Source organism: Takifugu flavidus, chromosome 2 (assembly GCF_003711565.1).
Source record: "Takifugu flavidus isolate HTHZ2018 chromosome 2, ASM371156v2, whole genome shotgun sequence".
In the NCBI taxonomy this organism is placed as follows: Eukaryota; Metazoa; Chordata; class Actinopteri; order Tetraodontiformes; family Tetraodontidae; genus Takifugu; species Takifugu flavidus.
The window spans coordinates 3,894,813-3,907,030 of record NC_079521.1 but is presented as its reverse complement, the minus strand read 5'-3'; the positions used below and the strand labels follow the sequence as shown (position 1 = coordinate 3,907,030).

General features: G+C 40.3%; 1 long non-coding RNA gene across 3 annotated transcripts; it reads right to left on the bottom strand.

Moving 5' to 3' along the window:
• Positions 1-9,831: 9,831 nt before the first annotated feature.
• Positions 9,832-11,999, bottom strand: LOC130521866 (uncharacterized). 3 transcript variants are annotated; one of them, XR_008949477.1, is made up of 5 exons: positions 11,880-11,999; positions 11,659-11,767; positions 10,633-11,342; positions 10,348-10,424; positions 9,832-10,238 (listed from the first exon to the last, which is right to left on the bottom strand). It is a non-coding gene; the product is annotated as an uncharacterized LOC130521866 (long non-coding RNA). The 3 variants fall into 3 exon arrangements; XR_008949475.1 differs by having other exon boundaries at positions 11,285-11,342; positions 11,880-11,997; XR_008949476.1 differs by lacking the exon at positions 11,880-11,999 and adding an exon at positions 11,849-11,879 and having other exon boundaries at positions 11,285-11,342.
• Positions 12,000-12,218: the final 219 nt, after the last annotated feature.

Sequence of the window (12,218 nt, the reverse complement as noted above, 5' to 3'; positions counted from 1 at the left end):
GGGTGCCATTATCTAACCTGTAGAGGTCTGTACGTCCTTCCAGGGATATGCCTCCCCAGACCATCATTGACCCACCACCAAACCGGTCATGCTGAATGATGTTGCAGGCTGCATAATACTCTCCACGGCATCTCCAGACCCTTTCACGTCTGTCACATGTGCTCAGGTTGAACCTTCTTTCATCGGTGAAGAGCACAGGGCACCAGTGGCGTAGTTGCCAATTCTGGTGGTCTATGGCAAATACCAATCGAGCTCTATGGTGCCAGGGAGTGAGCACAGGGCCCACTACAGGACGTTGGGCCCTCAGGCCACCCTCATGGAGCCTGTTTCTGATTGCATCCTGGTCTGGACCAAACAGAGTTGTAGTCTTACACACCTCTCTGCTGCTTCCATAGAACCCTCATCCACCAACAATAACATATTTAACACTATAAAGGTAGTCTGTGTTCCACGGTTAAAAGTTCACCAAGCACAGAGCAGGGGAGCGGTCAATCACCATAATCTTATTTAATTTAATACCAAAGCACAAGTTGGAGAAACTAATATCAAAATTAAGTGTGGACTATTAAATATTAGATCTCTTTTGTGTAAATCCCTGTTGTGCACGACCTGATAGCGGATCATCACATTGATTTTTTTTGTCTTACTGAGACCTGGCTTCAGGAGGAGGAGTATGTTAGCTTAAATGAAGTTGTATATCGGCCCCCTGCTGGGCCACATTCAGAGTTCCTTTCTGAGTTCTCTGATTTCTTGTCTGACTTGGTCCTTAGAACGGACAAAGTCATTATCATTGGAGACTTTAATATCCATGTAGACGTTGTAAATGACAGCTTTAAAAATGGCTTCATTTCATTACTTGAGTCAGTTGGTTCCTCCAGCAGATAAACCAACAAACTCATTGCTTCAACTACACCTTAGATCTAGTTCTGATTTATGGTGTTGAGGTAGAACATGTGTCAGTGTTCCCTCGGAACCCACTCCTGTCAGACCATTCATTGATCACTTTTACATTTATGATTAAGGATTCTTCAATCCTCAGAAAACAGTCTTACTATAGCAGATGTCTTTCAGATAATGCTGTAGCAAAGTTTAAGGAATCAATCCCTGCGTTGATCCCAGGACCACTGTGTGTTTCCCCAGGGATCAATCATTATAATCTTAGCCCTGCTGAGGTTGACTCTATTGCGCAAGGTGCAGCAACCTCACTGAGAATCACGCTTGATTCTGTTGCCCCCCTGAAAAAGAAAATAGTAAATCAGAGGAGGTGTGCCCCCTGGTATAATTCACATATCAGGACCCTCAAGCAGAAAGTGCAAAGACTGGAAAGGAAGTGGCATTCTTGTAAAATAGATAGCTATCATGTAGCCTGGAAAGACTGTCTATTAGTTTACAAAAAGGCCCTTCGCAAGGCTAGAACAGCTTATTTTTTTTCTTTAATTGAGGAAAATAAGAGCAACCCCAGGTTTCTTTTCAGCACTGTGGCCAAATTGACTACGAGTCACAGTGTTTTAGATCCACGTATCCCTTCTTCCCTTAGTGGTGAAGACTTCATGAGCTTCTTAACTGATAAAGTTCTAGCTATCAGAGAGAAAGCTAACCAGGCCATCCCAACAACTGGGCCATCACCAGATGTGCTGACTGTGGGAACATACAGGTTCTCCAACGAGCCCTTAAACTCCTTCAGCCCTATATATTTTTCTGAGGCGTCATCACTAATTCAGAAATCCAAGACCACCATGTGTCTTTTAGATCCCATCCCAACACACCTGTTGAAGGATGTATTACCATTGATAGGCAGTCCTATCCTGGACCAGATCAATGGTTCTTTAGTGACAGGTTATGTACCCCGGTCCTACAAGGTGGCAGTGATTAAGCCGTTGCTTAAAAAAACATCACTAGATCCTGATGTATTAGCAAATTATAGGCCAATATCCAACCTTCCTTTTATCTCTAAAGTTCTTGAGAAGGTGGTGGTGACTCAGTTACTGGAGCACCTGCAAAGGAACAGCCTGTTTGAGATGTTTCAGTCAGGCTTTAGAGCTCACCACAGCACAGAAACAGCACTTCTTAAAGTTAGTAATGATCTTCTCATAGCTTCAGATCATGGACTGATCTCTATGCTGGTTCTGCTGGACCTCAGTGCTGCTTTTGATACAGTTGATCACAGCATCCTGTTACATAGACTGAAACATGTGATTGGGATTAAAAGGACAGCACTAGACTGGTTTAGATCATATTTATCTGATAGATACCAGTTTGCTCATGTCCATGGTGTTCCCTCCTCATACAGTAGGGTTAGCCATGGAGTTCCTCAAGGTTCTGTACTTGGACCAATCCTCTTCACCTTGTACATGCTTCCCTTAGGGAACATTATTCGGCAGCATGGGATAAATTTTCATTGTTATGCTGATGACACTCAGCTTTATTTATCCATGAAACCAGAGGAGACAGAAGTTAGTGAAGCTCCAGACCTGTCTTAAAGACATAAAGTCCTGGATGTCTTCAAATTTCCTCCTCCTTAACCCAGGAAAAACTGAGGTCATGGTGTTTGGTCCTGAACCTCTCAGGGATAGATTAGATCACATGAACACTCTAGATGGTATCTCATTAACATCTAGTCTCTCTGTGAGGAATTTAGGAGTAACTTTTGATCAAAATCACTCCTTCAACTCACACATTAAATTAGTCTCTCGAAGTGCCTTTTTTCACCTGAGGAACATCACAAAGATTAGGAAACTACTGACGCGGCATGACGCTGAAAAGTTAATTCATGCTTTTGTTACTTCTAGGCTGGACTATTGTAATTCTTTATTATCAGGGTGTCCAAACAACTCTTTAAGAAGCCTCCAGCTGATCCAAAATGCTGCAGCCAGAGTTTTGACAGGCATTGACAAAAGAGATCACATAACTCCTGTCATGGCGTCTCTTCATTGGCTGCCCGTTAAATTTAGAATAATTTTTAAAACCCTTCTTTTGACCTACAAGGTCCTCAGAGGCCTAGCTCCATCCTACCTGGAGGAGCTAGTGATACCTTATCAGCCCAATAGACCGCTCCACTCTCAGAATGCTGGTCTACTTGTGGTTCCCAGAGTTTCTAGGAGTAGAATGGGGGGCCGAGCATTTAGCTACCAGGCCCCCCTGCTATGGAACCAGCTCCCTGTCCAGGTACGGGAGGCTGACTCCATCGCTACTTTTAAGATCAGACTTAAAACCTACCTCTTTGAAAAAGGTTATTGTTACTAACTCTGTAGTTCCAGTTACTATCATAGACAGAAAAATTATCATACTTAGGGGGTCGTCTAATCATTAGGTTAACATCTTAGCTGTGCTGCTATAGGCCAAGGCTGCCGGGGTGCGGAAACATGATCACCTGACAGGCCTCTGTCACCCCCCCACTGGGTCATGGTTTCCTCTCCTCCCCTCTCCTCTCCTTTCCTCCTCCTCATCAAGCAGACTAGTTATGCTGATTCTTGTGTAGTTTTTCTGCTCTCGCCCCCCCCTCTGTATTCATTTACAGGTATCGCCGCCTTTGGAGCTGCATGATGACCTCCGGCCCCGCTGTATAAATAGTGTGTTTTTGTATGTGTTTCTGTGCTCTGTGCCCATCCTCTCCTCTCCTCTCCATTCTATCGTCTACCTGTCCTCCCCCCTCTCCTCTCTCTACCCAGCCGGCCATCAGCAGGAGGGTCCCCCTACATGAGCCTGGTCCTGCTCAAGGTTTCTTCCTGTTAAGGGGGAGTTTTTTCTTGCCACTGTTGCTTGTCTGGGGTTAGGCCCTGGGACTCTGGAAAGCGCCTTGAAACAATTTTGATTGTAAAAGACGCTACATAAATAAAGATTGATTTGATTTTGACATCAGGACATGGTCTAATGGTTCTCAGGTTTTACTTTTATATGTCCTGACATTAAGAGGTGAGGGTGAATATACAAGACCAATAATGGCAGAGTAAATGTAGGACACAAAAATAATTAATCCAATATTTAGTTAATGAGTTTTATATCCAATATAACAGTGAACAATTAATGTATTTAATTTTTAGAAAATTGAGGCTGGGTGTTGGACAGATCCAGCTTTAAACCCTGTTTATACTGCCTGTAATTTCTTCAGAAAAGCCCCAGCACACTACGCTGTAATTATAGCTGCTTAACTTATCTGCAAAGGAAACAAGCTGATCTTGATTGCTTGTAATGATCATCATTTTCCACTCGATTGCTAATCGGCTTTTCAGATGTGTTTCATCCAGTTTAAAAAGAGTTTGTAGACCTTATGCTTTTTAACTGATTTACATTATATGAACAGAGCCTAGGTTGTGTCTTGATGAAAATTGGAGTTCATTCATTCATTTAAATTATCAAGTGACAGTTTGCAATAGCATTAATCAATAGCAAGAAATAATAGATGACTGAATCAGATTTAGCTATAACTGCAAATTTCCATCCATTGTTCCAACATATAAGGTCGGGTCTTAGGTTGAGAAAATAAAGATCTTGGTAAATAATGCAAAATTCACTTCGATAAATCTGGTTAAAATTATTTGATATATTCCATGTACTCATAGTTACACATCAGTGTCGTGGATTCAATGATTTTGTCACATTAGTTCAGCTTGACCAACTATAATTGTGGAAATAAGATATTCACGGTTTCTGTTTGGATCCATCTGGGTGTATTAAACAGAATTAAATGACCACTGCAACGAGTACTGCCTTCATATAGTACAGGGGTGGGGAACCTCCGGCCTCCGGGCCGTATACGGCCTACGAGACCATTTCTACCGGCCCGCAACGCAATAAGATTTTTATATTTTATATGTGCACTTATAAAGTGGGACCGTTCGCTAAACTCTGCGAGCTGCGAGTAGCAGCGGTAGCGTATTTTTGCCTTTCATATTCTGTAATTTCTTTCGTAACAAGAGGAAATATTTTCCCGTTTTCTGAGATAAAGCAGACGGTTATGTTACGTCCGAGTTAAGGTCAGGGTCAGTGAACACAGCATGTGATGTACGTAGTGGGCTGGACTGATTGACACGGACGAATAATGCCTAGCGAAACACGCTAAACTCTATGAGTTGAAAGGACAGATGAGTTTGGATAAAATTAATGCTCTTCGCCGGAGTTTGGAGGCTCAACAAGCAGCTTTCACACGACCATGTACCGACAGAGAGAATATTACGCGTGCAAGTTTTGTGGTGAGTGAATTAATAGCCACGAAGCTGAAACCTCACGCCGAAGGAGAGTTCGTGAACGTGCCTCGTAGCCGCCGCTGAGGCGCTCGCGCCGTACAAAGTAAAATTGTTTCAAAGCGTGAATTTTCTTTCGTGAATAACTATTGAACTAAGACATATATTGTTATGATTCCAGTGGCTAACGGTATGTTTTTATGGTCAAGGAATCTAAATATGTAGTCAAAGTATATGCAGGACTAATATTTATGGTGGAAATCACAATATGCCAGGAATTGTTGTGCTTGGCGGAGGTCTGCGCTCTCCGAGTGCTTTCTAGTTGTAATTATTATTGTCTTTATCTTTCTTTCTTTTTCATTTATTTTCTTGATTATCTTGTTGTATTGCAGTTTTTGTGAGTAGAGGCCTCGACCAGGCCCTTACGGGTCTCTTGCCTCAACTCTGCACCTCTTTTTATTGTTTTGTATGATCATGAAAACATATTTTACTTGTCATTTTATTCTATTTTTTTGGTGATTTTATATGCATGTGTGCTAAATAAATAATTCAAACTCAAATGCAGCAATCATGAGACTTAGTAACACAGTGGTTATAGACTCTCTTTTTTTTGTCTTTTTTTTTGCATCCCTAGGTATGTGTTCATAATAGTATGGCCCTCGGAGGACTTTATAAAAATTGAAATGGCCCTCGATATGAAAAGGGTTCCCCACCCCTGATATAGTATATCATCTTAACCGGGAGGTTCTTATGAACTTAACCCCCCTCTGAGTATGAGATAGATTAGAGACTTGTACAGTTGCTCAGACATAGAGGTGAGCTCTGTTTTCCATTATTTGTTGCTGAGTCACCACAATAGTCAAAGCTAATTTAAGCTTCATTCATTCTCGTTGTTATACTGAGGAAACAACATTAATTATTCTGTTTAAATCTACATCGAGTATTCCTGAACAAAACAAGAAGGAAAATAAATGAATGAATGATAAATGAATGAAAATAAATGAGCTAAACCAGCTAACCCACGGCCACTTTCTGCCCAGACAGAAAGTGGCACAAACTTTAGCCCAAAACTCAATTTGCTTTGACAAATCACCTTTGAGTTAGCCCCATCTTTTATGGAGCCAATACACCTATCAGAAATGAAAATATAGTTGTGAATTTCAGCGATGTTAATTTTAGGATTTAAAAAAAAGGCTTATTCATGATGACCTTTTAACTAAAGTTAAAGAGATAGCGATAATTAGCACACAGTGCTTATGGGGCTTCTTCATTGATGACACAGGTGACACACAAGGAAAGAATATAAGCAATTCATAGAACTTTTAGACCTTCTGATTATTTCCTCTTTCTTGAGTGGCAGCTGAGGCACGCCTGGATTCTATTAAGCTCATCAACCTCACCGTCAATAGTCAGATCATCGTTCCATTACTCTGCCAGTTAGCTCCATATCTCCCATAATGCCTGAGCTTTGTTGTTTTTTTGTTCCTGTGATCTGTGTTTCCTTGTGAGCTTTTTATTTTATTTTACCATGAGCTGCAGTTTTTTCCGACTGCTTTCTTAGTTCATCCTGTGTTCTATGAGCTCTTCCACCACCATGATGTGCATATTTTTTAAATGTTGATTTCATAGTGATGGTTTATATTAAAGATTGAGATGCTCCAGTTTTTGTTTCTGTCTGCAAACTGCAACTAATCAAATGGAGGAGCATAAAAAGCCTCTATTGTCAAAGGCAAATCCCATGAGGGATTGGCAGAAATCACAGGTGAGCACCGGGCATCACTCCACTGAACCTGAAATGCATTCAGACATGGCTGCCAAATAAACAGTAATTGTAGAAAATTGTAGAAAGACACTTATCCACCAGCTCCAGATACAATGGTAACACATCCACAATCGAGCATTGAAATGGGAGAACAGTTTGGTCTCAACACTACTGCTCAAATGCCTGCCAAAAAGTATTATAACATAAGTGTTTGCAAAAATAGACAGCGGCGGTGGCGGCAGCAGCAGCAGCCCAGTGGAGGAGTCAGCAGCCCAGTGGAGGAGTCATTTAAAAGGAAAAGGGGGAAAAAGAAGTAGCAGCAAGAATAATCCTGCAAATAAGCTGTTCTTCGAAAAAAGTTCAGAATTAAATGTAATAACAGTTTGGTATTAATTTGTTGTGATACTGCAAGAGCCATGTGTGAGTTATTTTGTCAAGTGCACTATGATCTTGGATTTTGTGCTGTGTGAAGTTTGCCATGTCAGTGTTTTTAGCAATCTGCACTCAGCTTTTTTCTGCCATGGCAATACTGTAGCAGAACTAGAAAAATAGAACTTGGACAATGCAGACCACAGCGATTTTGTGCCTTCCACCGTTAGCCTGTGTGTGTATGTATGTATGTATGTAATGTATGTATGTATGTGTGTGTGTGTATATATATATATATATATAATATATATATATATATATATATATATATATATATATATATACAGTATATAGGCAGAAGAAATACGTTACATAACAGTTAGTCACTTTAGGATCAAAGCCAATGGACTTTTTAATGTTGTGTGAACCTAGCTCAAAAATAGCTTGCATTCACGTTACCCTAAGCAAACTGCTCAAGTACAGATGCCTCTGACACAAACGTCACCTTATTGATATATAACATATGCAATTTATACCTTGGCCAACATGGCCCTAACAATGATAAAGTTGTAGAAGAATCAACAAAGAGGTCAGACTTAATGAATGTGATTCATTGGTTAATGACTGTCTCACTTGACACAATCCAAGCTTATGATTTTAATCATTCCAAACCCCCTTTTTTTTAGAATTAGTGAAAAGTCAAATATAATTATATTACATAAAGTTTAAGTGTTGACTTTGAATGCTTAGATGATATGTGAGGTTAAATTACAGACACTGAATTTACATAATTTGTTTAATGTAGTGAGTCTGCATGTGAAGGAAGGATGCTCCCAATGCTGAACATTCAGAGGTAAATGATAGCAGTGACTGGTGAATACACAACCTCCAAATATACAGGACAAAATCTTGTGTGTTGTGTGGTTGTGTCTCTTACACTCAGCAGATATGTGTAATTATATACACCACTAGTGAAAAAGGAGTGGATCTCTTGTGGCCCTCATAAGTAAAAAAAATAAAATAAAGTGTTCCTCCTTTTACTACTCCTAACAGCACATTTAAAACATAAAATAACTCTATGTTGTGTATCATGTCTTAATAATTAAAACTAAACATCATGCATACCAACAGACAAGTGGTGGTAGGATCAAGGCATGGGGGGATGATGGTCCGAGGCTGCTTTGCTGCTTCAGGGCTTATATGATTGTCAGAAATCTTGACATTAAACATGATGGTACTTGCAATAATGACCTGAAACACTCCAGCAAGTCCACCTCTGAAACCAAAATTAAAGAGTGGCTGAGAAAGTCCAGAATTAAATGCAATTTTGCTTTTTAATACTGATTAGAGAAAGTAAGTGTCAAGGCATTGAATGGACAGTTCACGCTTGAAAACACTGCAACAGGTCTTAATTAAAACTAGGGCAAAACTGCTTGATGGCATTATTGTTGCTCAGTTAGTTCTTAGTTCAATCCACATAAAGACAGGTTTTATTTTGTACCAGGATAAATAAGTGTTTAGAAACTGCATTTTCTATTGATTCAGTTTATAGTTTCCTGATATTATAATTCAGGTCTGAAGCATTTAGGTATGTAAAATAAAAATAAAGTGCAAAATACTTTTTTTTCACAACACTGTACACAAACACACTATTTTTAACCCTTTGATTGCACAACATATGTACCCCATGGGTCAAAATGACCCAAATAAATTTTCCAGGTTATTTCATGCTGACTGAGTTTTCTTTGCTCTATCTTTTGAATTCAATTTATTTTATGATTGAATATTTCAATTATTTTTTAAATATCTTGTTTTTAATTAGCACAGATCATTAATTGAACTTCTTTCATACTTTATGAACTAAAATACTTTTTATGTTACTGCACAAGGGTCATCCCAGTGAGATTTAATAGTAAATGTCTTAATACTATAATAATAAAAACTTCCAGTAATTACCTTAAGCAGTGAATGGGAATGAAACTGTTATTTAATATTTGCAACATTTTTGTCATTTTCTATACATACACAATTTTCTGATAAGATACTGTGGCTATTGACCTGAACTTTATCTGTTTATCAACTGTAAACTGGTGAAATGTAACCAACCAAAACAAGACACAACTGAACACATCACTAGAGCACAAATCACCATCTTAATTTTTACATCCCTCACAAATGATCACTAAGTGTTTGTGCTCCAGGCACACAGGCCTGGTGCACTGGGAACACCAGCTGCTGGCTTTTCTGTCTTTCCAAACTGAGCAGATCGCACTTCTCTTCCTCTTCCTTTGACCCTACGGCCTGATGTCCTCTTGTAGCTGGGTGGTTGCTGTGGGTTTTGTTTTTTTACCCACACCTTCCCATTGTCTCAATAATATGCTTCTGGAGTTTGTGTGCCATCCATGTGATCTTCATATGAGGCACGATGAGCTCTTTGCCCAGCTCCTTGATAAATAGCCAGCGTGCACTGCTCGCACAATCCATATAATCAGGGTGTTGTGCAGTGAAGTTGGTGTAGGCATGGAGTGTGGCAACATCCAACATATTGTACCAGAGGACCATAGGCCATGTCCTCTGCTGACATGTGTAGTAAATAATCATTTGATCCATTGTGTCCACTCCTCCTTTTGTTTTATTGTCGTACATGATAACTTCTGGTTTGTGCAAATGACTGCTGGCATCCACTGCTTTGTCATCATGCATGGTGCTCAGTACAACAACAGCCCTTCCCTTCTTCTGCATATAGCTCACCATGGTCATGTTGCCATGGAATCCAAATTCCGAGCTATGAAGCTCCTGTAATTTGGATGGCTTCATGATAGGTGGTATGTCAGGCTTGTTCTGGCGAAGAGTCTCAACAATGGTCAGGTTGTTATTAAGGAGCTTCTCAGCCAGAGGGACATTGGTGAAAAAGTTGTCCATTTTTCCTTATAAAGGAATCAAACAAAAAAAAAATACACATAAAAGATTGGGAAAAATATGTAGATATTGTGCTAAAACATATACATTAATTTCACTCTTGTACTGTATATTCACCTGTCTGATTTAATTGCACGATTGTTGGATGACATTCTCTCCAATGTTCTTCTGTGCCTCCTGTCCAGGTTGTCTCCCTGTATAGACAGTTTCATCTATTGCATAAAGTGCCCTTGCATTTCATACATCCAAAAGATTTTTATGCCATATTTCGAAGGCTTGCTGGGCGTGTATTGCCCAAACTTGCTGCTAAACTGTGCTCAGCACAAGCTGCTCAACTATGGTGACACAGTCACTGTGGATGAACTGTCTTCTGCATTTGTCAAGGAAATAGTCCACACATACCTAAATGGCACAATCTGGTCAATTTGCAGTCACAGAGCCATGGTCCTCTTGTCATCTAACCGTATGACCCAGCAGATATCTTTATGTCCCCCAATCCCCATGGTGGCTTTGTAAATGGGATTTCACAGCAGATCCACAAACAGCTCCCGCAAAGCCACATCCCAGCTCATGCCCGCAAGGAAGGTCACGCCCGTAAAGGCAATGAATTCTTCTTTATCAATGCTTCTCCACTCTCTTTTTTGCTGTGGCTGTTCTTCGTCCCTCTAAGTTGGTGCAATTCAGAACCTCCTCAAGGATTTTGTCACTCATGAGCATATCCCAGGCACCTTTTGGTGAAACAGCTCTGGATCCAGGTGTAGGTTCTGGGCAGCTCCTCAGAATGTTATAGCTTCTTGTTTTGCCATGAGTGGGGGGAGTCTCATTCCAGTTAGAACCATTTGTTCTAAATTTTTTGGACTGAATCTGAGTTTCCTCATCAGCGGACTCATCATCAAGTCTTCTGCATCATCAGAGGAGTCTTCTTCATGTAGTACAGCTGGATTCCCAGACACACCCATATCCCCAGCTTGAAACTGTGGCAAATACTCTGGGTCATCATCAACAGAGGTGTCTGACTATGAACCAGGACAAATTGCTTCCTCATCTTCCTCACCTGGTTCTTCCTGCAGCATCGCTACAACCATCCCAGCAGTAAAAGGAGCAGCCATACTCTGAATAAAGTAGATCAAAAGCACAATAATAATTTCAGATAGCCATTTATAAACATACATAGTTATATTTTGGTGACTTGGATAAGTAGCTTTGCTAACTACTTTGCTTAGTTGCCTAGCAATCCACTTAGCTATGTAGTTAGCTAAGCCAACAACAATACAATTAGCTAACCAAAGTAGAATATTCAACAGATAGCTAGCTAATAGAAATAACTTGTAACATTCTGACAAGTAAACTATTCATTCTCAAGGCAACCTAAACATAATCATTTTTTTTTCCAAGTTATTGTTAGAACAATTGAGAAACATTACTTACATGTATTAGATGTGAAAGGGCACTGTGCTAAGGTGTGGAGTGTCTGATAAAGGTACAATTCACAGTTCCCAACAAACTCTGCAGTAAATGCATGCAGGTCATTGTTCATCTTAAGAATGGACAAATAAAAATGATTTGTGTTAGATAAAAACAAGATCTTTACTGGAAAATTTAATTTATTTAAGTGTACCATAGAAACACTCAGCCATACACGAAATTACCTGGAAAATGAATGTGGGTCATTTTGACTCCTGTTGTGCATTAGAAGGGTGTCACAGCTGCGGGTAATCTTGCCCGTGAGCCGCCTCACCCTGCACACCTGTTGTGCATCAGGACTCTAATGAGCACTCTTCTTAAACCCCGGAGGCACACCTGCTCCCTGCCAGATAGTTATTTGTTCCCAATGACTTTCCAGCGTATTCCTGTTTGCCTGCCTGCCTGGTTCCGACCTTGCCTGTTCCTGACCATTCTGTTCAGCCTGCTCCCCTGTAAACTCTGTCTGCCTTCTGCCCGTTCTCGACCTTGCCTGTCCTCGACTATTCTGTTCTGCTCGCTCCCCG